General features: G+C 40.7%; 1 protein-coding gene across 15 annotated transcripts in view; it reads left to right on the forward strand.

Moving 5' to 3' along the window:
• FHIT (fragile histidine triad diadenosine triphosphatase) overlaps positions 1-27,477 on the forward strand; it is a 1,651,033-nt gene that overhangs the window by 169,138 nt on the left and 1,454,418 nt on the right. The window contains exon 2 of one of the 15 annotated variants that reach the window (XM_081524680.1): positions 26,590-26,805. The exons of the other annotated variants lie outside the window; for them this stretch is intronic. The gene's annotated coding sequence lies outside the window, so the exon portion shown is untranslated. The remainder of the gene's footprint in view (positions 1-26,589; positions 26,806-27,477) is intronic. 15 annotated transcript variants of the gene reach the window in all.

Genomic DNA, 27,477 nt, shown 5'->3' on the forward strand with positions numbered 1-27,477 from the left:
GATAAGCAGAAAGATCTCTGTGCTTGGGAAATACAAATCATTGAATGGGAGAGATGAAGCTGCAGAGGCAGGCATGGGTGATGGTTTGCAGAATCCAGTTACCTGTATTGTAAAAGAATTTCAGACTTTATTCAAAGATATTTGTGAGACCATTTAAACGTCTTTTTTTTTTTTTTAAGTCATTCAGTTGTGTCTGACTCTTTGTGACCCCATGGACTATACAGTCCACATTCAGGTCAGAATACTGGAGTGGGTGGCAGTTCCCTTCTCCAGGGGATCTTCTCAACCCAGGGATCGAACCCAGGTCTCCCTCATTGCAGGAGGATTCTTTGCTAGCTGAGCCACCAGGGAAGCCCAAGAATACCTGAGTGGGTAGCCTATCCCTTCTCCAGGGGATCTTCCCAACCCAGGAATGGAACCGGCGTCTTCTGCTTTGCAGGTGGATTCTTTACCAGCTGAGCTACCAGGGAAATCTTAAGAGGACAAATAAAATTATTGGATTTATTTTTTAAAGAGTTTGGATGCAGTATGGATGATGAATTTGTGAGAGGTCATAGCTGATGTGAGAAAAGCAGGTAGGCCTGCGTTTCTTTAATGTACATTTGAATCTCCTAATTCTAAAATGTAGAGATTGAGTCAGCAGATCTGGAATGGGCCAGAAATTCAGTGTTTCTAACAGGCTGATGCTGCTGGTCCATGGACTATACTTTGAGTAGCAAGCAGGTACTTAGGAGACTCTTCAGTATTCTAGGTGAGAGATCATGGTGATTAAGAGAATGGACTCTGGAGAGCAGAAGACCTGGATTCTAAACTTGGTTTTATCACTTGCTGTGTGACATTGGGGAAAGTGACCTAATCTCTTTGAGCCTCAATTTCCTTATTCTCTGTGAAATAGGGGGTAATAATTTCTGTTGCTTTAATCATGTTTTAAATTTTGAGTGAGGTCACCCCTGGAAAGGGTTATTGTGCTTGATACAGTAATTGACATTCAGTACATAGCAGCTTTGGTTTTATTCTTAGTGTTACTAGTAAAAAACCACACTTTGCATCCTGCTCCATGTTTCCTTATCATGTTTTGAATACTAGGTGAAATAGACTTCCTTTAATTCCACTGCTCATGTGTCGCATATGAAGTGCTGAACTTATTCCAATCATTTGTAAAAATTTGAGCTTTATGGGCAAAGAAGTATATTTCTTGCAGCAATTGACTCTGAATTTGATGGCAAAAAAATCTAAGCTCTTTCTAAATTTGAGGGAAAAATAAGGGAAAAGTGATTTGCTGGAGGGTTTAATGCAATTTAAATATTACATATTTTGGGTGAATTTACATGTATCCTAAGGTTTTCTTATAATGATAAATAAGAAGGAAAAGAAAAGAAAATTGAGAAACTGGTTAAGAGGTTCACAAAAGGCACTCATTGACCGCATTCTGGAACTTAAAAGACTCTGAATCATTTTGTGTTTACTAGTGTTCCTCATTATGGATTTACTTCTTTTTATTAACAATCAGAATTCCATTAAAATTCAGTATATTTTTCAGTTTCTCAGGCTCACAGCTCTTGGAACTAAAACCCATCATAGATAATTTTGAAGTATCAGTGCTTCCTCATGAGGTTTAATGCATGCATATTTTAGTTGGGCACAGGCTGGAGAAGAGTACAGTCTGCAGTCATTTAATTGCTAAAGTTTGTTTCATGTGATAAGAACAAAATTTTTATTTTCTGCAAGACTGAAGTCTCCTTTGTGTGTCTTCAGTTATGAAACAAAAACAAAAACTCACTGCTGTTTCCCTCCACGTCCACTGCAGGACAGAACCTATTTGGTCAAGTCAGTAGATGTTTGAGTGATGCCTCGAGGCTGAATTTTGTGTGTGTGCTTGGAGCCCTGAGGACAGGCAGAGGAAAGGGCTAGAACCTGCTAGAATAAGATTGTTTCTCTAAACCCTGAAGCACCGTCAGTCTCTCTCCAACCTCTTCCAGGAACAAGCCTAGTGAAGGAAGAGGTAGTAATCTGCAGGAGATCAGGGAAAAGCGGGAGAGAGAGACAGAGACACAGAGGGAGACAGAGAGAGAAAGAGAGAAACAAATGCAGAGGATATGGAAGGGGTAAAGCAACAAGAGGATGGTTGGGTGGAGGGGAAGGGAAGGTTGTTTTCCAGTTTTTCATTCCGCAATTATGTATGTAGATGGTTCCTCTGAGGTCGTGCTGGGCACAGCTTACATGGCTCTACACACAGAGAGGCCTGATTAATGTGAAATGTTGATACCTTCATCAACAGGGAAGTGATGCTGAGGCTACCAGGTGGCTCCCAGTTGCTGGGTTCTGCCAATTGAGGGGGTAAAAGCAAGGCCAGTGGACAGCAGCCACAGATAAATCTGCAGCTGAGGCCCTCTCTTGGCCTCTGTCTGCAGGACAGAATGCTTCCTCTAAGCTACCGCTTGCTCTCATCTCTTGAACTTCCAACAAGGCAACAGACCAAGGTCTCCCTGGCCCAGAGGAATTAGCTGTGTTTGGCTTCCTAGTGCAGATGAAACAGCTGAGTCCAACCCTTGTGGGTCAGGACCTTCCTAGAAGTATATGCAAGCATGGTTTGGCCAGAAGCTTTTGTACTTCTAGCTAGTTCCCAGGTGCTGCAGATGTGGAATCATGGATAACACTTAGAATAGCAGTGTTCTAGATCCTTATAGCTTCCACTGTGTTACCATACTATTTTTTTTTAATTAAAATAGAGTTGATTTACAATGTTATGTTAATTTCTGCTCTACAACAAAGTGATTCAGATATATATATAGTCGTGTCTGACTGTTTGTGACCCTATGGACTGTAGCCTGCCAGACTCCTCTGTCCATGGGATTCTCCAGGCAAGAATACTGGAGTGGGTTGCCATTCCCTTCTTCAGGGGATCTTCCCAACCCAGGGATCGAACTCATGTCTCTTAGGTCTGCTGCTTTGGCTATCAGGTTCTTTACCACTAGCACCACCTGGGAAGTAGGTGAAATGTAACAGTATTTATATATATTAATATTACATTCTTCAGTTCAGTCCAGTCTCTCAGTTGTGTCCGACTCTTTGTGACCCCATGGACTGCAGCATGCCAGGCTTCCCTGTCCATTACCAACTCCCAGAACTTACTCAAACTCATGTCCATTGAGTTGATGATGCCATCCAACCATCTCATCCTCTGTCATCGCCTTCACCTCCCACCTTCAATCTTTCCCAGCATCAGGGTCTTTTCCAATGAGTCAGTTCTTTGCATCAGGTGGCCAAAGTATTGGAGTTTCAGCTTCAGCATCAGTCCTTCCAATGAATATTCAAGACTGACTTCCTTTAGGATGGACTGGTTGGATCTCCTTGCAGTCCAAGAGACTCTCAAGAGTCTTCTCCAACACCACAGTTCAAAAGCATCAATTCTTTGGTGCTCCGATTTCTTTATAGTCCAACTCTCACATCGATACATGACCACTGGGAAAACTATAGCCTTGACTAGATGGACCTTTGTTGGCAAAGTAATGTCTCTGCTTTTTAATGTGCTGTCTAGGTTGGTCATAGCTTTTCTTCCAAGGAGTAAGTGTCTTTTAATTTCATGGCTGCAGTCACCATCTGCAGTGATTTTGGAGCCTCCCAAAATGAAGTCTGTTACTGTTTCCACTGTTTCCCCATCTGTTTGTCATGAAGTGATGGGACCAGATGCCATGATCTTAGTTTCCTGAATGTTGAGTTTTAAGCCAACTTTTTCACTGCCCTCTTTCACTTTCATCAAGAGGCTCTTTAGTTCTTCGCTTTCTGCCATAAGAGTGGTGTCAGACACGACTGAAGCGACTTAGCAACAACAGCAGCAGCATTTGCTTATCTGAGGTTATTGATATTTCTCCCAGCAACCTTGATTCCAGCTTGTGCTTCATTCAGCCCAGCATTTCTCATGATGCACTCTGCATGTAAGTTAAATAAGTTAAATTACATTCTTATATATATATATATATATTTATATTATATTATATTTTTTTGTATTCTTTTCCATTATGGTTTATCAAAGAATATTGAATATAGTCCCCCATTCTATACAGTAGGACCTTGTTGTCTATCCATTCTATATATAATAGTTTGCATCTGCTAACCCCAAACTCCCACTCCATTCCTTTGCCACATCCCCTCCCCCTTGGCAACCACAAGTCTGTTCTCAGTGTTTATGAGTGATTCTATTTCAGGTAAGTTCATTTATGTCATATTTTAGATTCCACATATAAGTGATATGATATATTTGTCTTTCTGACTTACTTCACTTAGTGACTAGATCCATCCATACTGCTGCAAATAACATTGCTTCATTTTTTTTTATGGCTGAGTAGTATTCCATTCGGAGAAGGCAATGGCACCCCACTCCAGTACTCTTGCCTAGAAAATCCCATGGACTGAGGAGCCTGGTAGGCTACAGTCCATGGGGTCGCTAGGAGTTGGACACGACTGAGCGACTTCACTTTCACGCACTGGAGAAGGAAATGGCAACCCACTCCAGTATTCTTGCCTGGAGAATCCCGGGATCAGCGGAGCCTGGTGGGCTGCCATCTATGGGGTTGCACAGAGTCGGGCACGACTGAAGCGACTTAGCAGCAGCAGCAGCAGTATTCCATTGCATATATGTACCACATCTTCTTTGTCCTTGTTTTGGCTGTTACGCACAGTACTGCTGTGAACACAGGGGTGCGTGTATCTTTTTAAATTATAGTTTTATTTGGATATATGCCCAAGAGTCGAATTATTGGATTGTATTATGACTCTATTTTTAGCTTTTTGAGGATTCTTCCTACTGTTCTTAATAGTGGCTTCACCAATTTACATTCCCACCAACAATGTAGGAGGGTTCTTTTTTCTCCACACCCTCTTTGGCATTTATTATTTGTAGACTTTTTGATGATGGCCGTTTGACCAGCGTGAGGTGATACCTCATTATAGTTTTGATTTGCATTTCTCTAATAATTAGGAGTGCTGAGCATCTTTTAATGTGCCTGTTGGCCATCTATATATGTCTTCTTTGGAGAAATGTCCTCCTAAACTTTTTTATAGCTTTCATTTCAACTCTTAATTTTTGATCAGTGCCTCTCTTCCCTCTCAACTGTAAGCTCCATGAAAGCAGGAATAGTGGCTATTTTGTTGATGGTGCCTGCTCAGCATGCGGTCCCTGTGCAGGGTATGTGGTCCATGTTAGGTCCTTGGGCTTCCCAGGTGGTGCTAGTGTTAAAGAACCTGGCTGCCAGTGCAAAAGATGTAAGAGACCTGGGTTTAATCCTGGGTCAGGAAGATCCCCTGGAGGAGGGCATGGAAACCCACTCCAGTATTCTTGCCTGGAGAATCCCCTGGACAGAAGATCCCGGTTGGCTACAGTCCATAGAGTCACAAAGAGTCAGACACGAGTGAAGCAACTAGCACACACACACACCAGGTCCCTAATTTGGAATTCAGTGTTGTACTTTGCACTGAACCACATTACTTCTGGGCCATCCTCTATTCCTTCTCTGGTTAGCCAAGTCCTGGTTGCATGGGGAGTATCAGTTCAGTTCAGTGGCTCAGTTGTGTCCGACTCTTTGTGAGCCCAGGGACTGCAGCATGCCAGGCTTCCCTGTCCATCACCAACTCCCGGAGCTTACTCAAACTCATGTCCATCGAGTCGGTGATGCCATCCAACCATCTCATCCTCGATCATCCCCTTCTCCTCCTACCTTCCATCTTTCCCAACATCAGGGTCTTTTCCAGTGAGTCAATTCTTTGCATCAGGTAGCCATACTATTGGAGTTTCAGCTTCAGCATCAGTCCTTCCAACGAATACTCAGGACTGATTTCCTTTAGGCTGGACTGGGTGGATCTCCTTGCAGTCCAAGGGATTCTCAAGAGTCTTCTCCAACACCATGGTTCTAAAGCATCAATTCTTCAGTAGTCAGCTTTCTTTATAGTCCATCTCTTATATCCATACATGACTACTGGAAAAACCATAGCTTTGATTGGATGGACCTTTGTTGGCAAAGTAATGTCTCTGCTTTTTAATATGCTGTCTAGGTTGGTCATAGCTTTCCTTCCAAGGAGCAAGCATCTTTTAATTTCATGGCTGCAGTCAGCATCTGCAGTGATTTTGGAGCCCCGCAAAATAAAGTCTGTCACTGTTTCCATTGTTTCCCCATCTATTTGCCATGAAGTGATGCGACTGGCTACCATGATCTTTGGTTTTTGAATGTTGAGTTTTAAGATAGCTTTTTTACTCTTGTCTTTCACTTTCATCAAGAGGCTCTTTAGTTTAGTTCCTCTTTGCTTTCTGCCATAAGGATGGTATCATCTCCATATCTAAGGTTATTCATATTTTTCCTGGCAATCTTGATTCCAGCTGTGGTTTGTTTAGCCCAGCATTTCGCATGAAGTTCTCTGCATGTAAGTTAAATAAGCAGGGTGACGATATACAGCCTTGACAATTTCGAACCAGTCTGTTGTTCCATGTCCGATTCTAACTGTTACTTTTTGACCTGCATACAGATTTCTCAGGAGGCAGGTCAGGTGGTCTGGCATTGCCATCTCTTTAAGAATTTTACACAGTTTGTTGTGATCCACACAGTCAAAGGCTTTGGCGTAGCCAATAAGGCAGAAGTAGATGTTTTTCTGGAACTCTCTTGCTTTTTCTGTGATCCAATGGATGTTGGCAATTTGATCTCTGCTTCATCTCCCTTTTCTAAATCCAGCTTGAACATCTGGAAGTTCTCGGTTCATGTACTGTTGGAGTCTGGCTTGGAGAATTTTGAGCGTTACTTTGCTAGCGTAATTGCAGTTGTGTGGTAGTTTGAACATTCTTTGGCATTGCCTTTCTTTGGGATTGGAATGAAAACTGACCTTTTCCAGTCCTGTGGCCACTGCTGAGTTTTCCAAATTTGCTGGCATATTGAGTGCAGCACTTTCACAGCATCATTTTTTAGGATTTGAAATAACTTAACTGGTGAAGAAAGCTGAGCGCTGCAAAATTGATGCTTTTGAACTGTGGTGTTGGAGAAGACTCCGTCCTAAAAGAGATCAATCCTGGGTGTTCATTGGAAGGTCTGATGTTGAAGCTGAAACTCCAATACTTTGGCCACCTCATGCAAAGGGTTGACTCATTGGAAAAGACCCTAATGCTGGGTAAGATTGGGGGCGGGAGGAGAAGGGGACGACAGAGGATGAGATGGTTGGATGGCATCACTGACTCGATGGACATGGGTTTGGGTAGACTCTGGGAGTTGGTGATGAACGGAGAGGCCTGGCGTGCTGCAGTTCATGGGGTCGCGAAGAGTCGGACACGACTGAGCGACTGAACTGAACTGAACTGGAATTCCATCACCTCCACTAGCTTTGTTTGTAGTGATGCTTCCTAAGGCCCACTTGACTTCACATTCTAGGTGAGTGATCATACCATCATGGTTATCTGTGTCATTGAAATCTTTTTGTATAGTTCTTCTGTGTATTCTTGCCAACTCTTCTTAATGTCTTCTGCTTCTCTTAGGTCCATATCATTTCTGCCCTTTATTGGGCTCATCTTTGCATGAAATATTCCTTTGGTATCTCTTAATTTTCTTGAAGAGATCTCTGTAGTCTTTCCTATTCTATTGTTTTCCTCTATTTCTTTGCATTGATCACTGAGGAAGGTTTTCTTATCTCTCCTTGCTATTGTTTGGAACTCTGCATTCAGATGGGTATATCTTTCCTTTTCTCCTTTGGCTTTCACTTCTCTTCTTTTCTCAACTATTTTTAAGGCCTCATCAGACAACCATTTTGCCTTTTTGTATTACTTTTTCTTGGGGATGGTCTTGATCACTGCCTCGTGTACAATGTCACAAAGCTTCGTTCATAGTTCTTCAGGCACTCTGTCTTATCAGATCTAATCCCTTGAATCTACTTGTCACTTCAACTGTATAATCATAAGGGTTTTTTTTTAGGTCATACCAGAATGGGGTGTATAGTAAGTAAAATCTACAGAAGTCTCAGACCTTGGTTCCTCTTATCATTTCTCTGAATGTGTGCAGAAACTCATTTCCTCTCCTTATTGGAGATTCCACCTTGTATATTGTGTTAATATTGTCTCTTTTCCCTCTTGAGAAAGTTTGCTCCCCGAGGGCAGGGACCTCATTGGTCCTATCCCCTGGCCCATGGTAGACAGAATGAGTTTTGGCTTCTCATTACCATCAAGATCTGAAAGTCTGGGTCATCCTGTGGCTGCTGCTGCAAACAGATGGTTCATTGATGTTGTGCAGGTAATAGGAATTGTCAAATGCTGGGGAGTCAAGGAGGGGCTCATAGGGAGGAAGTATGGAGAGGAGCCTACTGTCTGGTTCTGAGCCCTGACTGCTGGCTTTGCTTCTCATTAGCTGTGTAATCTTGAGCAAAGTACTCAACCTCTCTGAGTCTCGTTTTTCTGTAAAACAAAGATGATAATACAACTTAACTCTTAAGAGTTGTTGTGAGGATGCAGTGAGATATGTTGATATAAAAACTGCGTTGCACAGTGCCTGATGCATAATCAGCACTCAATAAATTACCTGTGGGCACTGTCATTAAATCTAGAATGTTGCTCTGTCTGCTTCCTGGCAAGTAGTTATACTAGTTTTCACTTAGAAGATCATAGCTAGATGTTTCTCATTTTATTGCATTTTTGGGGGAAGTCTCATATTTGGCCATGAAATAAATAAAGAGGCTAGTGGTTCTGACCATATAAAGTTTACCGAAAATGTTGGTGAACAACAACCCAGGATTCTGTACACAAAAAAATAAATGCTGGTTGATGTTCAATACAAAGAACTGAAAGTTAGAAAACAGCACATCTACCATGCTGTAATATTTATATGCCTTCTCACTTAGGAAGTGAGACACTTAAGATTCTCATTAGCCCAACAGCAGAAAAATGATAAATATTAATATTTGTCATCAAAGGAAAACTTAGAAATCAAAGCAGAGCAAACAACTGTTGTATTTCAAGGATTACATAATCCTGAATGAATTTTAATTCAATACCTCCAAAACTCTCTTTTTAAGATTTCTATATAAGGCAGTTTAATTGTTTTTATCCAGTACAAAAACTAGGAAAGATGTGCATTTAGTCAGAAAAAATTCAGGGGATTTGCTGATTCCAAGACCTGGGCTTTGTTGTGTTTTATGTTCTGTAAGGGAGACCCAGATATGCCTGAGCCAATTCTTCTCCATTGATCTTTATCTATTTTAGGACAATCATATTGGGAAGTTGGCTCTGGGTAGATTATGAAAGGGCACCAGGGTGCCTCCTGGCTTTGCTGTGGATTCTTTCCCCAAGCTTCTCTACTCTATCTGGTTCTGAATGTGCCAGGACCATGTACAGCATCCTGCATGGTCAGGAGGGAGCAGAGGGAGAGATGACAGACTGGTGCCATCACCCTGCAGCTGTCAGGGTCCCCCCTTCCTGCTTTCAGTGTCTGAGATGGCTGACTCAGCGTGAGAGGGCTTCACCACGTCACCACAAGAACACAGTCCTGGTAGGGGTTGGTAGACCTGGGTTTTAGTTCTGGCTCTTTCACTGCCTTATGCAAGTCCTGTCCTCTCTCTTTCTGGGCCTCCCTTTCCACACCTTTCAAGTGAGGGACTTGAATCTGATAAGTCTGAAGTCCTGGGCTCTCTTAACATCCTATGGCCAGGTGGAGAGCTTCAGGGATCTGATAAGCCTTCCCCCTACCCTCTGCCAAGGGACATTTGCCTGGCAAGGCAGTCTTCGGGGCCAGACAAACCTGTATCTTGCCTTAGCTAATTTACTTAAGTTTTCTCATCCACTAAATGGAAACAGTACAAGATTGTTGTAAATAGGAGATGATTGTGAAAGCATTCAGTGCTGTTTGATACATCACAGGAATTTAATAATGCTGCTGTTTTGATGTTATTATTATGTTATTATGTTGTTACTGTAATATATTATGTTTATATCTTGACTCAGCACTTTTCCATCTCTTTATGATTCAGTTTTTTCTTTCTAAAAAATAGAGATAATAAGAGAATCTATCTTATTGGTTAATTGTGAGGGTTAAATGAGATAATACATGAAAACACATGGGATGCTTCCTGGTATAAAATACCAGATACACAGTAGCCGTTATTTTAGCTATCATTTTTTAAAAAATTAGTTGCAATATCTTTAAAAAAGAACTAGATAAGAAAAGGTGAATGGGAGTAGTTACCTTCTCTAGTACACGTGCTGAAGCAGATTTCCCAGTTGTCTAAAAGATTCCACATTTTCCCTAAGCATCTCATTTATCATAGGGAACAGTAAATAAATAATGTCAAACCTATACTTAGAAGTAAGCTGTCTGTATCCAGCATGAGCTCTGAAACCTGGAAGCTGTAGTCTCTCTAGCATCAAATGTTCCTTGTACATACATAGGAAACAAAAACACTAACTGGAAAAGATATCTGCATTCCCATGTTCATAGCAACATTATGTATAATAGCCAAGATATGGAAGCAACCAAAGTGGCCACTGATGGATGAATAGATAAAGAAATTTTGGTATTATAATACAATAGAATATTATTAAGCCATAAAAAATGAAGAAATTCTACCATTTCTGATACATGGATGGATCTTGAAGGCATTATACTAAGTGAAATAAAGTCAGACAAAAGATATATCCTATATCTCATTTACATGTGGAATGTTAAAAAAAGAAAAAAAAAGGAAAGCTGCATCCCCTGCCCCCACTGCAAACCTACACCAAACTCACAGGAAAAGATCAGATTTGTGGTTGTCAAAGGTACAGACTTCAGTTGTACAATAAATAAGTATTAGGGTTATAATGTAGAACATGATGATTATAGTTGGCAGAGCTGTATGGTATATGGGAAGGTTCTTAATAGAATAGACACTAAGTTCTCATCACAAGGAGAAATTTGTTTTTTCTTTTCTTTTTATTGTGTTTTTATGAGATAATGGATGCTAACTAAGTCTACTTATGGTAATCATTTCACAGTAGATGTAAATCAAACCACCATGCTGTACACCTTAAATTCATTCAGTGATATATATCAATTATTTCTCAATAAAACTGGGAACCAAAGGGTATATATACAGTGGAGAAATGGAAAAATAGAAGACAACTGAAATAATGGAACATGATACTTCTGGGATGACAGCTGGAAAGATGGAAGAAATGAAGCAAGAGATTTTTTTCCCCCTAAAGTCTATGTATTTCCGTTTGAGCTCAACTATTTAAACTATTAATTAATAAGAATTGTTTTGCTAACAGTGAAAAACAAAAAAAACTAATGTTCCAGGTCCATGATGTATTTCCACATATGGACGACATATATTAGTTAGAAGAGACCTTACTTTTCATCAGGTTACGATGGGCCAGGCACTAAACTAGGCCCTTGTGGGGATTCTCTCATTTCATCCTCACAGCAACTCTAGGGAATAGATACTCTTACCTATTTTTTACAGATGAGAAAACTGAAACAGAGAGGTTAAATATATGCTTCAGGACACCCAGCTGGCAACTGGTAGTGCCGAGATGAGGACCCATGCCCTTTGACATGGGAGAGAGCTCGAGCTCTACTAGTCCTCAGCTAGCCAAGAGGTCAAACCTGCTAGGTGGCTACTCTTTCTGTATTAATGAAGTCTGATGGACCAAGACAAGGATATAAATGGACTTGCTTTTTACCAATGACATAGCAAATTAACATTCATTCTTATTGTTTCCAGGATCATTCCATTTCATGTAAGGGGATGAATTTCAATATGGAATAGACTTATTTAAGGAAACATCAATATTTTTCTCAAATTGGCAGCATCAAAACTATATTTATGGAATTAAAACATATTGCATTTATATAATGCAAATTCACTTGGAAACAAAATTTCTTTATCTCTCTCTGTAGCTTAGCTTGCAGCTGTTGGCATCAGTCTATTTTTAAAACACAAAAATAAATTGTTTCTTGTTAACTCCTTTGGATCTGCAGACAAATGCTAGACAGAGTTACTGTCGATGAGGCCAGCATCTTGGTCAGAGGGCCCAGATTACTCTATAAGAAGGTACTATTTGGGGGGAAAAAAAAAATTCTTACCAACTGCATAAGAAAATTAATTCATTTTTGAAAATAAAAAAAGACAAAAATGCTCAAAAAATAAAGTAATATTGGCATTTTGTCCCCTTATGATAGCACTATCAATATTTTAATGAATACTCTTTCCATCTTTTTTTATTGCATATGTGTATTTTTTCTGTTAGTTTTCTAAATTGGGATCACAGGTTATATATTGTTGTGTTATCTGTTTACTCATCAGTGTATCATGATGTGCATTTTCCTATGTCAGTAATGATTGTGAAGTACTCTTTCTGTTAGAACCTGCAACTCACCCTAATTGTTTAACAGTAGGTTTCCCCACCTCTGCTTCCGATATATGTTTGTTGTTGTTGTTTAGTCACTAAGTTGTGTCTGCCTCTTTGCAACTCCATGGACTGTAGCCCACCAGGCTCCCTCTGTCCTTGGGATTCTCCAGGCAAGAATACTGGAGTGGGTTGCCATTTCCTCCTGCAGGGAGTCTTCCCGACCCAGGGATTGAACCCACATCTGAATTGGCAGGCATGATTTTTTAATCACTGTGCCACCTGGGAAGCTCTCTGATGCATGTTAGTGAAGAATATTTACATATATTTATAATCACATCTATGATTCTTTTCTTAGGATATATTCTCAGAATTGGAAATGCTGAGTTATACGGTAAGCTGCAGGAGTAACTCTCTAGTTTTCCTTCACTGCAGGTAGTGCTCCCCTGTGTACCTAGAATCCCCACTAACAGCATCTCCTGGGCTCCATTTCCCAGGAACTTCAGAGAAAAAACTATGGAGCAGGAAGCTGGTGGGAAGTTAACAACATCAGTCTTCAGATTCTACTTGTGGATCAAAATAAACATGTTGGGTTTCTGGTACCAGCCTTAACATATCCTGTATTTGATATTAAACTCTGTCAGCTCCGAATTCTTTCAGCTGCAAGTAACAGAAAACTTGGCTTTAAAAAGTAGAGAATTATTTCTCCCACATAATAAGAAATTTGGGGGGCTTCTGTGATGATTCAGTGGCTAAGACTGTATTTGCAATGCAGGAGGCCTGGGTTTGATCCCTGATCAGGGAGCTAGATCCCACATGGTGCAACCAAGTGTTCTCACATGCCGCAACTAAAGATCCTGCCTGCTACAACTAAGACCCAGTGCAGCCAAATGGGAAAAAAAAAAAAATATATATATATATATATATATATATATATATATATATATATATATATATAAAAGAAATTTAGAAATGTGTGGTGCCTGTGGCTTTAGTTCAGCAGCTCAGAGATGTCAAGGAGAGTGTGTCTGCAGTGTTCTTGGTCTTTTCTAAATGGTCACAAGATGGCTATGGGTGTTTGTGTTCTGGGAGTCAGGGAGGGGTTGTGAGACAGATGAATGAGACACATTTTTGATTCTGGGAGTTGTTAGCCTGATTTTAGAAAGTGGTGCTTTTTTCTCTTTTTGCAGAAGTAATATATGTTCACTATAGAAAATATATTTTACCTAGAATCTTACCATCCAAAGGTAATCACTGCTCTCATTTTGGTGTTTATCTTTCTAGTTTAGTTAAAAATGCACAAAAAAGTGGGATTTTAAATTTATGTACTGCCTCATAACTGGCTTTTAAAATCGGCATCTATCTCACTGCTTTGTACTGGGTAGATTGTTTAAAGATTTCAGTGGAAATTCTATGAATAATTTAAAAAATACACTATGAATATTATTTTTCTGTATCTCTGAGTAGTCTTTACAGTCTGTATTTTATAGTATAATTTTTAACAGCTGCATATCCCACATTTGTTTGAATGTTTGATGATTTAGTTCATTGAATTGCTATTATTTTACATGTAGATTTGAAAAAAAAATTAACTGTGAAAAATAATACTGCATTGAACATCTGTGTGTGTGTGTACAGAAATCTTGTATCCTTAGATAAATTCCTTTCAGAAGTGGAATCAGTGGGCCCAAGGAAATGCCAGTTTTATGGTCCTTGATTTATATTATCAAATTACCCTCTTCAAATGGACTATTTTACTTACTACCAGCAATGTGAGTTTTTATAACCTTGTTTTACTATCTTATTTTTAATGGACATTTTTTTTGAGTTGGTAGTATATTTGTCTGATTCAAAAACCAAAACAATACAAAAGGCATAAAAAAGTGAAATTTTACTCTTGTTCTTGTCCCCATAATCCCATGTCTGCCCCCATTTCTCTTATATGTTAACCACTCTGACTAGGTTTTTTTACATCCTTTCAGTATTTTTTAATTCATTCAGGCAAATATGTATATAAATTATTTCCCTTCCTTTCATACACAAAAAGTAGCACACTATTCTGTATCTTGCTATATTTGGTTTGACTGCTGTATAATGTTCCATTATGTGAATATGCCATAGTTTTATTTGTCTGTTCTCCTATCTAGGTATATTTGAAACCTGTGTCTTTTCAGGGAAACCAGGCCCAAGTGAACCATTTTATTCTGGCCCTGCAGCTAGACCACAAATAGGAGTAAGCAGCTTTATCTGAATTTCCTACACCTACTGCTTGGATAGCTACACATTTTGACTTAGCCTCCCAGGGTGTAGTTGGCAGTGTCTGAAATATTCTTATCCAAGAGGGGAGGGAATTGCACAGGTAGGTTTATCCTCTTTGAAGAACTGCTGGCTTGTCCTTCTCTCCTAGTTGTGATTGTGAGATATTTTCATGTTTTAGTTTGGGTAAAGAGTAACCCTTCCATTCTCATCCAAGGGATGATGGCTCCTATAGGAAATTATGTCCTATGTTGCTTTGAAATGAATTCATTGTTACAGAATGCCAGGTGTATTGTATGCTCCCTTGAGAAGCTCTAGGGAAGAATCCTTCCTTGCCTCTTCCTGCTTCAGATGGCTCTGAGCATCCTTTGGCTTGTGTCTCCATAACAAATGTCCTTCACTTGCCCTTCTCTGTATCTTCTCTCGTCTTCTGTCTCAAATCTCTGTCTTTCTCGTACAAGAACACCAGTCATTGTTCTTAGGGCCTACCCAGATAATCCCAAATGACCTCATGTCAAGATTCTTAACTCCATCTGCAAAGATCCTTTTTCTGAAGCGGGTAACACTTGCAGGCTCCAGAGATTTGATGGAGTTGTATCTTTGAGGGGCTACCATTTAGCTCACGACAGGCTTTGTGTCTAGCGCTCTGATTCCAGAATCTGTGCTCTTCCCTGCTAGATCATATCCTGTGAAATGCCGCAGAGAAAGTCCATTTTCTATTCCACGTGGTAGTAAAGGACTAAGGCTTATTCACTCGGGGTTGTTTCTTCATTGCATTGTACAGAGGAGGTGCTCAGTAAAATGAAATGGCTTTAATCACTGAATTTCCATAGAAGTTATGGAAGCAGTTTTCATATCTCTTATTGCTTTTCTCCAGGCTGAATATTCCCCAGGTACTTCAGTTGTTCCTTATGTGAAGTTCAGAAGCCCCATCATTCCGGGTGCCATCCTGTAGGTACTGTCTGATTTGGTCAGTCTCCTTCTTCATATGACTTCTAGACTGAACTCTTGGTAAGATGTAAGTGACAGGGTAGAAAGGGACTATTAATTCTCATGGTTTGTACTCCATATTTTTTAAAGTACTTCTAGGTTGTATTCACTTTAGAGTAGGTGCTAAAGGTCATTTCTGGTAGTTAATAGCTAAAGACAAAGGAAAAAAACACAGGAAAACTCTGCCATACTAGTAGCCTTACTTAGTCATTAAGTTTTTAGGGCCAAATACAGCCTCAGTTATGCTAACACAAATTTTATTGATTTTGGATTCTGGGGATGGATTTTGAATTTGGAAAGAAAAGTGGTCCAAATGTCACATTTTGGGGGTTTAGTAGAAAGGGCAAGCATACTCATAAATAAATCCAGTTGCCTCTCTCCATTCCATTTTGTTCAATCCATGGAAAACAGTTGTATTTTTTAACAGATGTGAGTGATGATCCAGTACAATTTTTGCAAGAATGAATCAGAATTTTCATGACCAAGTGTTAGAGAAGAGAGCCTGTCTCTTCTCAGTTTCTGCCTATTGTGGCCTGAAGTTGGTAAGAGTGTTGTTTTTTTTTTTAAATCACATTTATAACTACTTGTACTAATTTTCATGTACTTGTACCCTGGACAAATTTATGCTCTTGGTGTTGTATGTGCTGCAAGTTTCACTGCTGTCAAAACATGTTTTTAAAAATAACCCATGGGTTTTAACCAAGACAAATTAGATTTTTTTTTTAAAGTAAAATCCACCGTAATATTTAGATCATCAAGAAGATGTCATTATGACTAACTTTTGCCTGTACATAATGAGATAGGACCAAGGCATACTAGGGGCATACTAATGCTTTAATTTTTTTCTTTTAATCAATTTTTTAAACTAGAGGTTAAAACAAGAAAAAGATAATTCCCAGGGGTGGACTCCATGGCTTCATTTACTCCATTATACTTCTGCCTCTTGAAGCCCAGTTTCTTTGAAAGGAAACATTTTGTAGAGAAAGTCCTCTGCTTGGAACGCCTCCCCCTCACTCCTTACCTGGCTACTATTTCTACCTGAGGCCGTAGCTTAAACGTCTCTTCTACAGGATAACTTATTCTGACTGGTAAGACTGTTAGTTCTTGTTTTATAAGCCCCCTTAGTACCTTGTACTTCATTTGCAAGTTTCATTACATCAGTTTCAATCACCTTGCTACAACTTGTCCTTTACTCCCACACTGTAAACTCTATGAGGCAGGGGCTGTGTCTGTTTTCAACACTTTCCCTACATCAGTGTCTGGCCCATAGAAGATGCTTAGTGAATTTTTGTTGACTGATGTTGACAAAAGTCATTTAAGGGCTTATGTGAAACAATAACTTTAACGATATTTGCATTTCTTTGTGTTTGTGTGCGCGCGCGCACGCGTACCAAGCTAATAGCAATGAGCTCCTATTTTCCTTTTTCTTTTTTGGGGGTGGGGGTTGGGTACCACTGCATCAAATTACTAAAGTAGAAAGAACAGTTGACATTCTGTTTTAAAGTGACCATATATTTGACCCACTTCTTCACTAGTAATGTCATCACGATTGTATCTCATTGCTGTGGGTTCTTGGAGGCTGACAGGCGGAACAAGTTGCATCAGCTCACAGTCCTCATCTGTCATACAGAACAGCTTGCAGATTCTTATTATGTGAATGAAATATGGAGAGAGGGATATTTTTCTTTCTGGGCTATCAGAGTAATTGAAAGTAACCGTATGAGGGCACAGGGGGACAACGCAGGAAAATAGACTGCTTTTGTGAAGGGCAGCTCATCGGCTCTCAGAACCACAGGTGTCGTGCCTTCAAGTGCAAAGGCTTGGGAAGCATTTTCTGTGATCAAAAGGCCCAGGATTCGACCAGAACATTTTTTCAGTAAGGAAGATGCCTTGGTTCATGTTACCACCCCTTAGTTGCCTGTTGAGATGCCACCACCATGGGCCTTTGGAAGTGTTTCCCACAGGACGCAGGACACAGGGTTTGTGTATCCTTGAGCCAGGGAAGAAAACCATTTTAGTATTCTAGATCAATAAAGCGTAGTAGCAAACTGGAAATGTGCTATGAAAAACCGTTAACCAGAGAAATTCTATTGTTCCTGTTTTGGATCAGAAGAAATAATAACACTTGACTGCTCTTCCAGTCTGTGTTTTAGAAGCTTGGTCCTGGTGCAACGGAGTATCAGATAATACTGTGTCAGCAACGCTTTGCCTTCTAAATCGTTGGTCCTGTACATACAAATAGAGCTTTGTAAAACAGTCTTAGTTCCCAGGAAGCTTCTTACTTAGCACTGGTCGAAAATACTAATGTAGTGATGGAAAGCAAGGTACAGTTCAGCAGTTATTCACGTCATGACTTCGTTATATTTCAAGATAGCTTTCAAATCACTTAGTCGAATAAAACTCTAAAGTACTGTAACTGCCAGGTTGCTTTATCTAATTTATGAAACAGAGGCAAAGGAATCAACAATAACCTTCCATTTACCATTATTAGATTAGCTGTTACTGAAACCGCAGAAAGTATATAACCCCTTACTTTGTGTTCACTTGAATTTGGTTATTAAGCTTTGATGGAACTTTCATTTAACCAAATGCCTTTGTTTACAGCAATAAGCATGTTAAATCTTTTGTGTTCTGAATTTGATATGACTGTTTTAGTACATGCCTCCTGCAAAGGCCTGTTAAAGTTACAGATTCTATTCATTTGTGTTCTGTCAAACATTATCAATTCAATCCGGTTAGGGTCTTGTTTTTCTTCTTGACTTTAAGAAATGTATTTTTTTTTTTTTGTCATCAAGCTTCTACTTTCTCAAGAATATAATCAGGCATTAACAAACACAAAACTGCTTCTCAGAGCAGCTTCATAAAAATTGATTTTTCAAAATTAAATAAGCATCTGGTGGACTGAAAATGTTTTATACCTGATATTTTAAAGATATTTTGACTACTGCCAAAAGAAATCAATTCCTTCATGCTGTCTCCCTTGCGGATGTCGTCATATGCCACTGCATTGTGTAGAGCACAGGCTCTAGGGGGAGGCAGACTTGGATTTGCACCTCGACTCTTCCACTTACTGCTTGTGACTTTGGACTTCGCCTATTAGGAAAACCGGGTAACTCTAATCACCCTTTCCTCAATATGTAATTGAGTTCATATCAGTACTATAGTGTTATACATGAGGGGATGTGTGTAAAGAACTCAAAAAACCTGATTTTTATTATAACTCGCATTTGCGTGTATGTGTCCACACACTACATATATGTTGTTGACTTGATTGAAACTAGCTGATTGTAAATTTGGTTATAATAATGAAAATGCTGTTCTCCTTTCAGAACTTAATGTTCCTGTATCGTGACAATATCTAGAAGTGACATGGAGCACAGTTATCATTTTGGATCTATTCAGAGTTATAGCTTGAACAGAGATCACTGTGAAGGTGGCTACTTCACTTACTGAGATTGGAACCAGATCCATATTCCAAAGATGTCTTTACTTTTAAAGTGGAACTTTATTTCAGTTATTTTAAATTGATGTAAAAACTGAGTTAAAGAGTGTTTTAAATATGTGAAATAGAAATATACAACCTTTCCAATAAGAAGGGCTCCTGTTGGCACTTGTTGTTGGTACACTTGAGGAGAAATTTCCATCCTCAGCAGAACCATGTAAATTTGCCGAAAACCAATAGCAAAGACTGGATCTCATAGCCTGGCCTCCTATTACTCCGCTGTGGATTACTGGTCAGGTGACATAGTGTGGATTTCTCCAAACCCATCTACACTACCCCAAAATGGTGGATATAAAGGAAAGTGTAGAGAGAGCAAGGCAATTAGAGAGAAGCTTAAAAGGTGTGAGAAACAGATAAGTCAGTGAAAAACCATCTTATGTCTGCTTGAGTAATGAATCACAGGAAAATGAAAACTTCTTTAACTATGAAAGTTTCAGCAGGAAGGAAATGTTAGGCCTTCTTGGTGTTAGTTTAATGCAAAATAAGATAGCATTTAAGAAGTCTCTGCTTCAGCGTCATATTGACAGTACCCCTCGCTTGAGTCAGGGATTGGGGACTTACTGAGACACACCATCTGGCGAAATAAGGAAGGCCAGTCTTGTGCCAACTGAAAAAGCTGCATCAGTTCCAACTCTTGTGTACTTTGCACATTACTGGTTGCCTTGCAAAACGTTTATCGCTTTTTAATTAGGAAGGACTGAAGGAGGTTAGTACCCCGAAGAAAATGTCAACAGCCCAAAGAAAGAAAAATCATCCACTGGGTCATCAGGGGCAGTAAGTGTTTCACTTTGAGCTTGCAGGACAGTTTCGTACCAGAATCTTTGTTGCGGGGATGTGTGTCCTTGGTGTGTCTGAGCAGAACTGGGGATCTGGTTTTTCTATTATTCTGAAAGTTTCCCCTACTTGTTTCTCCTGCAGCATGGCCAGGCCTTGAAAGCACATGCCGAGAGATCACCTCTGCTCTGCTTCTTGGCCTGTCGTGTAAACCGTGGCCTGTCATGTTCATTAAAATGAAAATTTGTCGAATGGAATTTGCCCGACTGGCAGAATAGTTTAAATGTCAGATGTTGTTAGGCTGGGATATAAATATTATGTTTCTATTGTTAATTAATTGCAGCGCCTCAGTACCAGTGATCCAAAATCCAATTTAGTCTGCAATAGGCCTGTGGATAAGGGCCAGAGATAATGAATTCAGAGGGAAAAAATGTACTCAGAGTTTCCATTGTATCTGTCAAGGTCCTCTTAGAAAAATAGCAAATTTTGGTGTATCACTACAGTTCAAGAGGGGCAAAACAAGACAGAATTAAGATTCATTGTCTTCTGAAGCCTCTCAGATGTTCCTTACTGTTGCGTCTCTTCCACTGCTCTAGCCCGAGTGTGTCCCAGCATCAAAACTCCCGAAAGATGCTGGGCTCTGTCCTCTTTCTGTGTGACTCCCCCTACCCTGTTTTTTCCGCCTCTGAGTCTGTTGTTATGTTTCCAGCTCATTTCAGACTTGTAGAACTGAGCTCTCTTGCCGTGTAATCCTGCTCAATTCTCTTTGCAGTGTTCATTTTTCTCTCTTCCATTTACCATCAACCCTTCCTTTCTTTTTCTTTCTGTCCTTTGTTTCGGTCCCCAGGCTCAACAGCCTGTCTGTCAAGTCTTCCGTCGTTTGTTAAGATCATTTTGCTTCCAAATTGAGCTGGTGGCTGAATATCACTCAGACGATCGGTGCTCGAACAGTCTGCATTAGAAAGAGGAGCAGAAATCTTGCCACTGGGGCCCAGACCTCAAAACTGACTGTTGCTACAAAGCCCTGAGCCAGCAGGCATTTGTGACCACCATTCTCAACCAATATTTTGTTGAATACTTGCTGTGAGCATGGCATCTTAGCCGGCCACCTCTCTGGGTTCCAAAGGCAAGTGAGTGTGCCAAGCAGAAGAGGACTAATTAAGACTTTGGAAGGCAGGGCCAATGTGGTCCAGTGGTCAGGGACCCTCATTTAATTCCTGGCATCCTGGTCCCTGCCAACCTCGTTCTGCCCCGGCAATTATGCCAGCCAAGAAGCGGGGAAGAGAAGATGAACTTTGGTCCGCTCTGAGTTTCCCGGTCCAGCAGTGTCTGTCAGATTAAAAACGAGAGGGAAGGAGGAAAGAGAATCTTCCAGATGGAGAGTTCAGAGGAGGGCACAACCAGACTCCCTCTCGGCAGTGACGTAGCCAGGCCATTCAAGCCTTGGGCCAGGAGCCAGGAGGAGTGCAAGCTGCTGCCTGACCCAGCAGTGAGTGGAGTAGGGACCGGCAGAACAGCCGTCCCTGGCTTTGGGTGGAGGTGCTTGCAAGCCGGGCACATGCAGGCCACATGGTGGAGGCAGAGCATTTTATCCCGAGGACTGGCAGGCTGTTTGGAGGTATCCATTCTGGATTGCTCTGAAAGGATGAGTTCCCCAAGCCACGTAGATAGCTGCAAAAACCAAATGGGAAATTGGTGTTCTCCAACCTCTCTCTTTCTTTCTTTGGAATGAATCAGCCGTGTAGGAAAGGTGACCTTAGATAGGCAGGAGGCAGCCAGAGCAGCAGTGACCCTACATTCTTGGATGGACTCGCATGTGGACAGCAGTTGCAGGCAGCAGGGATCTGGCGGAGACAGGGTGCACTGACACTCACTCCCCACACCTCTTGGTAGCATGGTTTTGTAATGAGATTCTGTGTTCATTGAAAAGTATCCCGTATGGATACTTCAGGAATAGGGTTTTGCTCAAATGAGAACTGTTTTTTAGACTAAGGTCATCTGAGGTCTATGAAATGGAATAATAATGAATGAGGCTAAACACTGAATGTCTGGTTTAACCTTACTTAAAAGTTGATTATTTTAACGTTGCATCTGTACAACCGTAGTTTCTCTGTGAGATGAACCTCTTTTTCTCCAGTTCAGGTTCTTAGAGTTCAGGAAGGGTTTGTGCTATTGGGAGCAGAGCTATTTGACTTGAAATGTCATCTCATTCTAAGAAAACATTCCGAGGCCACATTAGGGTATCCCTGTGCAAATGTCACATTGTCAGAGTGTCTCCTCCTAGGATTAGACTAGCCACGGTACCTCCAGCCCTGTCTTGTGGTCAGACAAATCCAGTGACTCACTATAGCCAGGGCGCCAACCTGGCCAGGGTCATGCTCCCCGAGATCTCATGGAATTTGATTTGTCTCGAACTCTCTGAATGTTAAGATGCTAATTATTGGTTGATTGGTATTCTGCTCCCCAGATGTCACCTAATGATTTTCCAGAGCTCATGCTACTTAGCAAATTTATTTTTCTGATGCCTAGCAAATATTATAGCATTGAACAAGTGTAGTGAGGATGAGTTGTATTATATTTTGTGTGTGTATGTGTTTGTGTGTGTCTCAGGCCATTGAAGTATAGACTTCTGTAGAGAGATACCTTTTCATCTTAAAAAAGCCTAGAGTACAAATTAAGAAAATGAAAAAAAAGGGAACAAAAATAAAAAAGTAAACTAAAGAATTTTCAATCAGTTTTCAATTTTAATAATAACACAAAGATAATTTCTTTTTTTTTTTTATAAATTTATTTATTTTAGTTGGGGGCTAATTACTTTACAATATTGTAATAGTTTTTGCCATACATTGACATGAATCAGCCATGGGTTTACATGTGTTCCCCTTCCTGGACCCCCCACCCATCTCCCTCCCCATCCCATCCTTCTGGATCATCCCATTGCCCCGGCCCTGAGCCCTTGTCACATGCATCGAACATGGAATGGTGTTCTGTTTCACATATGATAATATACATGTTTCAATGCTATTCTCCCAGAATGTCCCACCCTCACCTTCTCCCTCAGAGTCCATAAAATTGTTCCATGCATCTGTGTCTCTTATTCTGTCTCACATATAGGGTTATCGTTACCATCAAAGATAATTTCTTAAAGCAAATTTCCTTAAGTGTTATGTGCTTGACACTGTCCTGGAGGATGTGGATTCAACAAGGAACATGAAAGATGTGGTCTGTATCAGTTGCATATGAAAAGTTACTATATAGACATTCAGTGCTTTTGTTTAAGATAAAAATGAGGCATTGACAAAAAAGAAAAGAAAGATGTGGTCTGTACCTTTGTTGAACTTAGAGTCTAGTGGAAAAACTTTCACATACGTTTTGACAGTATTGTTATCCATGACAATAGCAATAGTTATTGACAATTATCCATGTTAATGACAAAACTAAGGAATGGGGACTTCCCTGGTGGTCCATAGGCTAAAACTCCACACTCCCATTGCAGGGAGCCTGGGTTCCATCCCTTGTCAGGGAACTAGAACCTGTGCGCAGGTAAGAGTCCGCAGGCCACAACTAAAGATGCTTCATGCTCAGACATGTCACAACAAAGATGGAAGATCCCTCACATGCCACATCTATGCGTTTGCATGCCACAACTAAAGACCCCAAGTGCTGGACTTCCCTGGTGTTTCAGGGGTAAGAATCTGCCTGTAAGTACAGGGGACACATGTTCGATCCTTGATCTGGGAAGATCCCACAGTCCTTGAGGCAACTAAGCCCACATACCACAACTACTGAGCTTGTGCTCTCAAGCCTACAAGCCGCAATGAGATGAGATGCCTGCACGCTGCAATTAGAAAGTAACCCCCAGTTGCCGCAACTACAGAAAGCCTATGAGAAGCAAGAAAGACCCAGAGCAGCCATAATTAATTGAAAAGATCCCAAGTGCTGCAAGACCCAACATAGTCAAATAAATAAATACAAATGTTTTTTTAAAACCCCCCAAAACTGAAGAATGTTCTGATCTCCCCCTCACCTCTAAATATATCAGTTTCACAAATTCTGAAAATATAAGAAATACACATATACATTGGAATAAAACTTCCGAGAATATATCTGAGAAGTGTCAGGTTTGGGGGATCTTTTCTGCTGTTTCGTTTGAGGGTTAAATCAGTATGGTGATGATGAGATGGTGATTTAGTCGCTAAGTCGTGTCTGACTCTTGCGACCCCATGGACTGTAGCTGTCAGGCTCCTCTGTCTACGGGATTTTCCAGGCAAGAATACTGGAGTGGGTTACCATTTCCTTCTCCAGGGGATATTCCGGACCCAGGAATTGAACCCGGGTCTCCTGCATTGCAGGCAGTTTCCTGCATTGTAGGCAGATTCTTTACCCACTGAGCTACCACTGAGCTAAATCAGTATACAGATTCTCAAATAATTCCATGTGTTTAATTATTTATCATCAGGTAGTTTAACCAAGGCTATGTTTTCCAACTGCCTGGTTTTCACCAATATGTAGAAAATGGTTTAAGAATCTTCTCTTAGTTGAAAACTGTCATTTGAAAGAGTGTTGTAATAATTTGTCTGCAGTAACAGCTCACTGAACATAAGAACCAGAAACCAGGGCTGAATTTATTCATTGTCTTCATTCATTCTTGTGTCTTCATTCCTGGGTGAACAGACTTCTTTCTTAGGTATGTACATAATTGTTTAAAGACTTAAAGGTCAATAACCAATCGCTTAACATGGCAGTCAAGTCAGGTGAGGACTGCAGAATGCAACAGTGAAGGCAGATTGCTCCGTTCCACGCAATTCTGCCTTAAGGAAGGTGCAACTGATGGTTCCCAGAGATAGGTTTTAATTGTGGGAAGATAAATCACAAACAAAAGAGGGTATTTTTTTTTTTTTTTAATATTTGAGAAAAATGTTTCTTTAAATTCAGACCAGTTTTTAAGAGAGCTGGGGGGTGGATAATGGAGTGAGGAGACTTGGGGGTGATAAAGATTTTCTGAGCAGCTATTCTCTGAAAAGCCACTAAGATAAATCAGTTGTGTTACTGGCCTGTGCCCCTCTGCATCCGTGATCATGTCTTTCAGGAGCAGCCAAACCCTAAACCTCTTTGGATCCATTTAAATCTAGTCTGTGTCTTGGAGGAGGTCGCATGGAGGTTACAGAGTCCACCTGCTCTAGAACAAAATGGAGATAAGTTACATATGAGAGGGGTGGGAGAGAGTGTAAATGGGAGAAGGCATTGTAGCTGCAGGTGAAAAGATTGTCATGGCCCTTAGAAGTTTAGGTCCATGAATTTTGGGGTCAAACATGGGAAAGAGAGGACAAGTTTGAGCAGATATGCTTGACTTTTGTCCAGGGATAAATACTTTGGGCACTAGAGCAAGAGTTTTCTGATCCTGACCTGTCCTACTTCAGATATCTAGCACAGGTACACGGACAAATGTTTGAGTATCAGAGATATATACAGAGACTGTGGAGTCCACTTGTGCAGTTGACTCTTGAACAAGGAGAGGTTAGGGAGACTGAGTGGTATATATTTGTGTATACCTATTGTCAGCCTTCTGTGAGTGTGTCCGTATCTGGTTTCTGTGGATTCAACAACCGTGTATCATGTAGTACTGTAGTACATACTTATTGGAAAAAAAAAAAAAAAAAAATCCACGTATAAATGGACCAATGCAGTTCAAACACTTGTTCAAGGGTCAGCTGTATTTGTTTATTCAACAAGTATTGGCTGACTGACTAGTGCTAGTATAGAATCTGGGGCTCAAATTAGGTAGGCAGGGTGAGGTTGGCTTGAACAATAAAAGCCATAGATTTTAAAGAGTTTAGACATTAATTAAGGTCATAAAACATAAACACAGGAGAAAGGAATAATTTAAGACAATAGAGACTTCCTTGGTGGTCCAGTGGCTAAGACTCCATGTTCCCAATGAAGGGTTCCAGGTTCCATCCCTGGTCAAGGAACTAGACCCCATACACCGCAACTGAGATTTCGCATGCCACAACTAAAGATACTGTGCGCCACAGGTAAGACCCAATGCAGTCAAATTAAAAAAAAAAACAACAAAACTTTTTAAAAAGAAAGCATGCATGCCTACCGCTAGGCATTATATGATTAAGGTGAGAACAAAGCTCTGTTTTAAGACCAGTCCCACCTCCTGGCCCTTTACCTTTCTGGGAATGAACCTTCTATATCAGCTTTTCTTTCTCACTCTTCTGCTTTCAGCCTCTTGATCTCAACTGAATCTTCTCATCACCTTGACACCTGCGCAGCCGGTACAGTTTACAGACAGTGCAAAGAAACCCTCTTTGAGTCCTTTGTCCTCCTCTAGTTGCTATTTCTTTCCTCCCCTTCACATCTGAACGTGTCTAATACTGTCCTTACTCACTGTCTCCTTTTAATGATTTCCACTTATGTCTTAACTGATTCCAAACTGAATTCTGTCTCAGATCACAAAGCAGTTCTCATTTCAGTTCCTCAGTGACCTTCACATTGTAAAAGGGGTAGAGCTGGCGCGAAGCTGTGAGGCCTAGAGGCTATTGCATGGGACTTTTGCCGTGAGACCGATATCGCGAGACAGTTTGCACGAGACCCTTCTGTGTGACCGTTAGCGGGAGACCATTAGCGTGGCAGAGTTCTTGTTCAGTCAGCCTGGCAGTTGTCCTGGGGACAAAGAGTGTGGTGAGTGGCGGGTCTCTGCATTCTTCCCAAGGCCTTCCAGAACCTGACCTTGCTGGCAGGTGAGCTGAGGGGCCCAGAGACAGACCCAGGGCTGTGTCTCGCAGAACTCCAGAGCTCTCATCACAGCCGTCCACTGGCCGGGCCAGGCGTTGAAGCAGCAGCAAATCTCTTCCCGCATCCCCACTTCCCCATGACTTCATGGCAGCGTGGACCATGGAGGCCGCAGCAGCTGGACACTGCCGTGATGGTAAGAGCTTCAACCCAGCCACCGTTTTGTGATGAGACTCATGCCACATGTAGAGGCCACCGGAAGTATTTGGCTAACAGCCCCAGCTATGGCCTCAGCTAACTCTCAGCACCTGGCTGACGCCTGAGGGACCCAACCTGCAGATGAGTCCATGCTCCAGTTTTCAAGTCTTCCACCTGAGTCCTCAGGCATTGTAGCATAGAAAAAAGTCAGCTCATGGCACTCCATCAGAATTCTTCTTCCCTAGAAACCATAATAGATATTAAATGATTATTATGAAGTCATTTTAAGTAGTTTGCACTGAATCAATACATAGCCAATGCAAATGCCTGTTCTATTATTGCTAACTTGTATTTTGCCAAATATTAACTCATTTCCACCAACTTTCTTTCAGTTCTTATTTGCTTGGTGTATAGTTTTCTATACGTTTCCTTTCAAAATCTCTGTTTTAGATGTGTTTCTTACAAATATCAGATAGCAAGGTTTTTAAACATTCATTTTGAAAAAAAAATATTTTAATACATGCATTTAATCTGCTTACTCTGATTACTGACATGTTTGAACTTATTTTAAAGGCCCGTTTGTTGTTGGGCTGGTCCAAACATTTGTGTTTTCCATTTACTGTGCTTTCCTTTGCTTCTTTCTCTATCACATTCCAGTTTTCTGAAAAAA

Source organism: Giraffa tippelskirchi, chromosome 9, assembly GCF_054371585.1.
Source record: "Giraffa tippelskirchi isolate mGirTip1 chromosome 9, T2T-mGirTip1v1.2.pri, whole genome shotgun sequence".
NCBI classification, from domain to species: domain Eukaryota; kingdom Metazoa; phylum Chordata; class Mammalia; order Artiodactyla; family Giraffidae; genus Giraffa; species Giraffa tippelskirchi.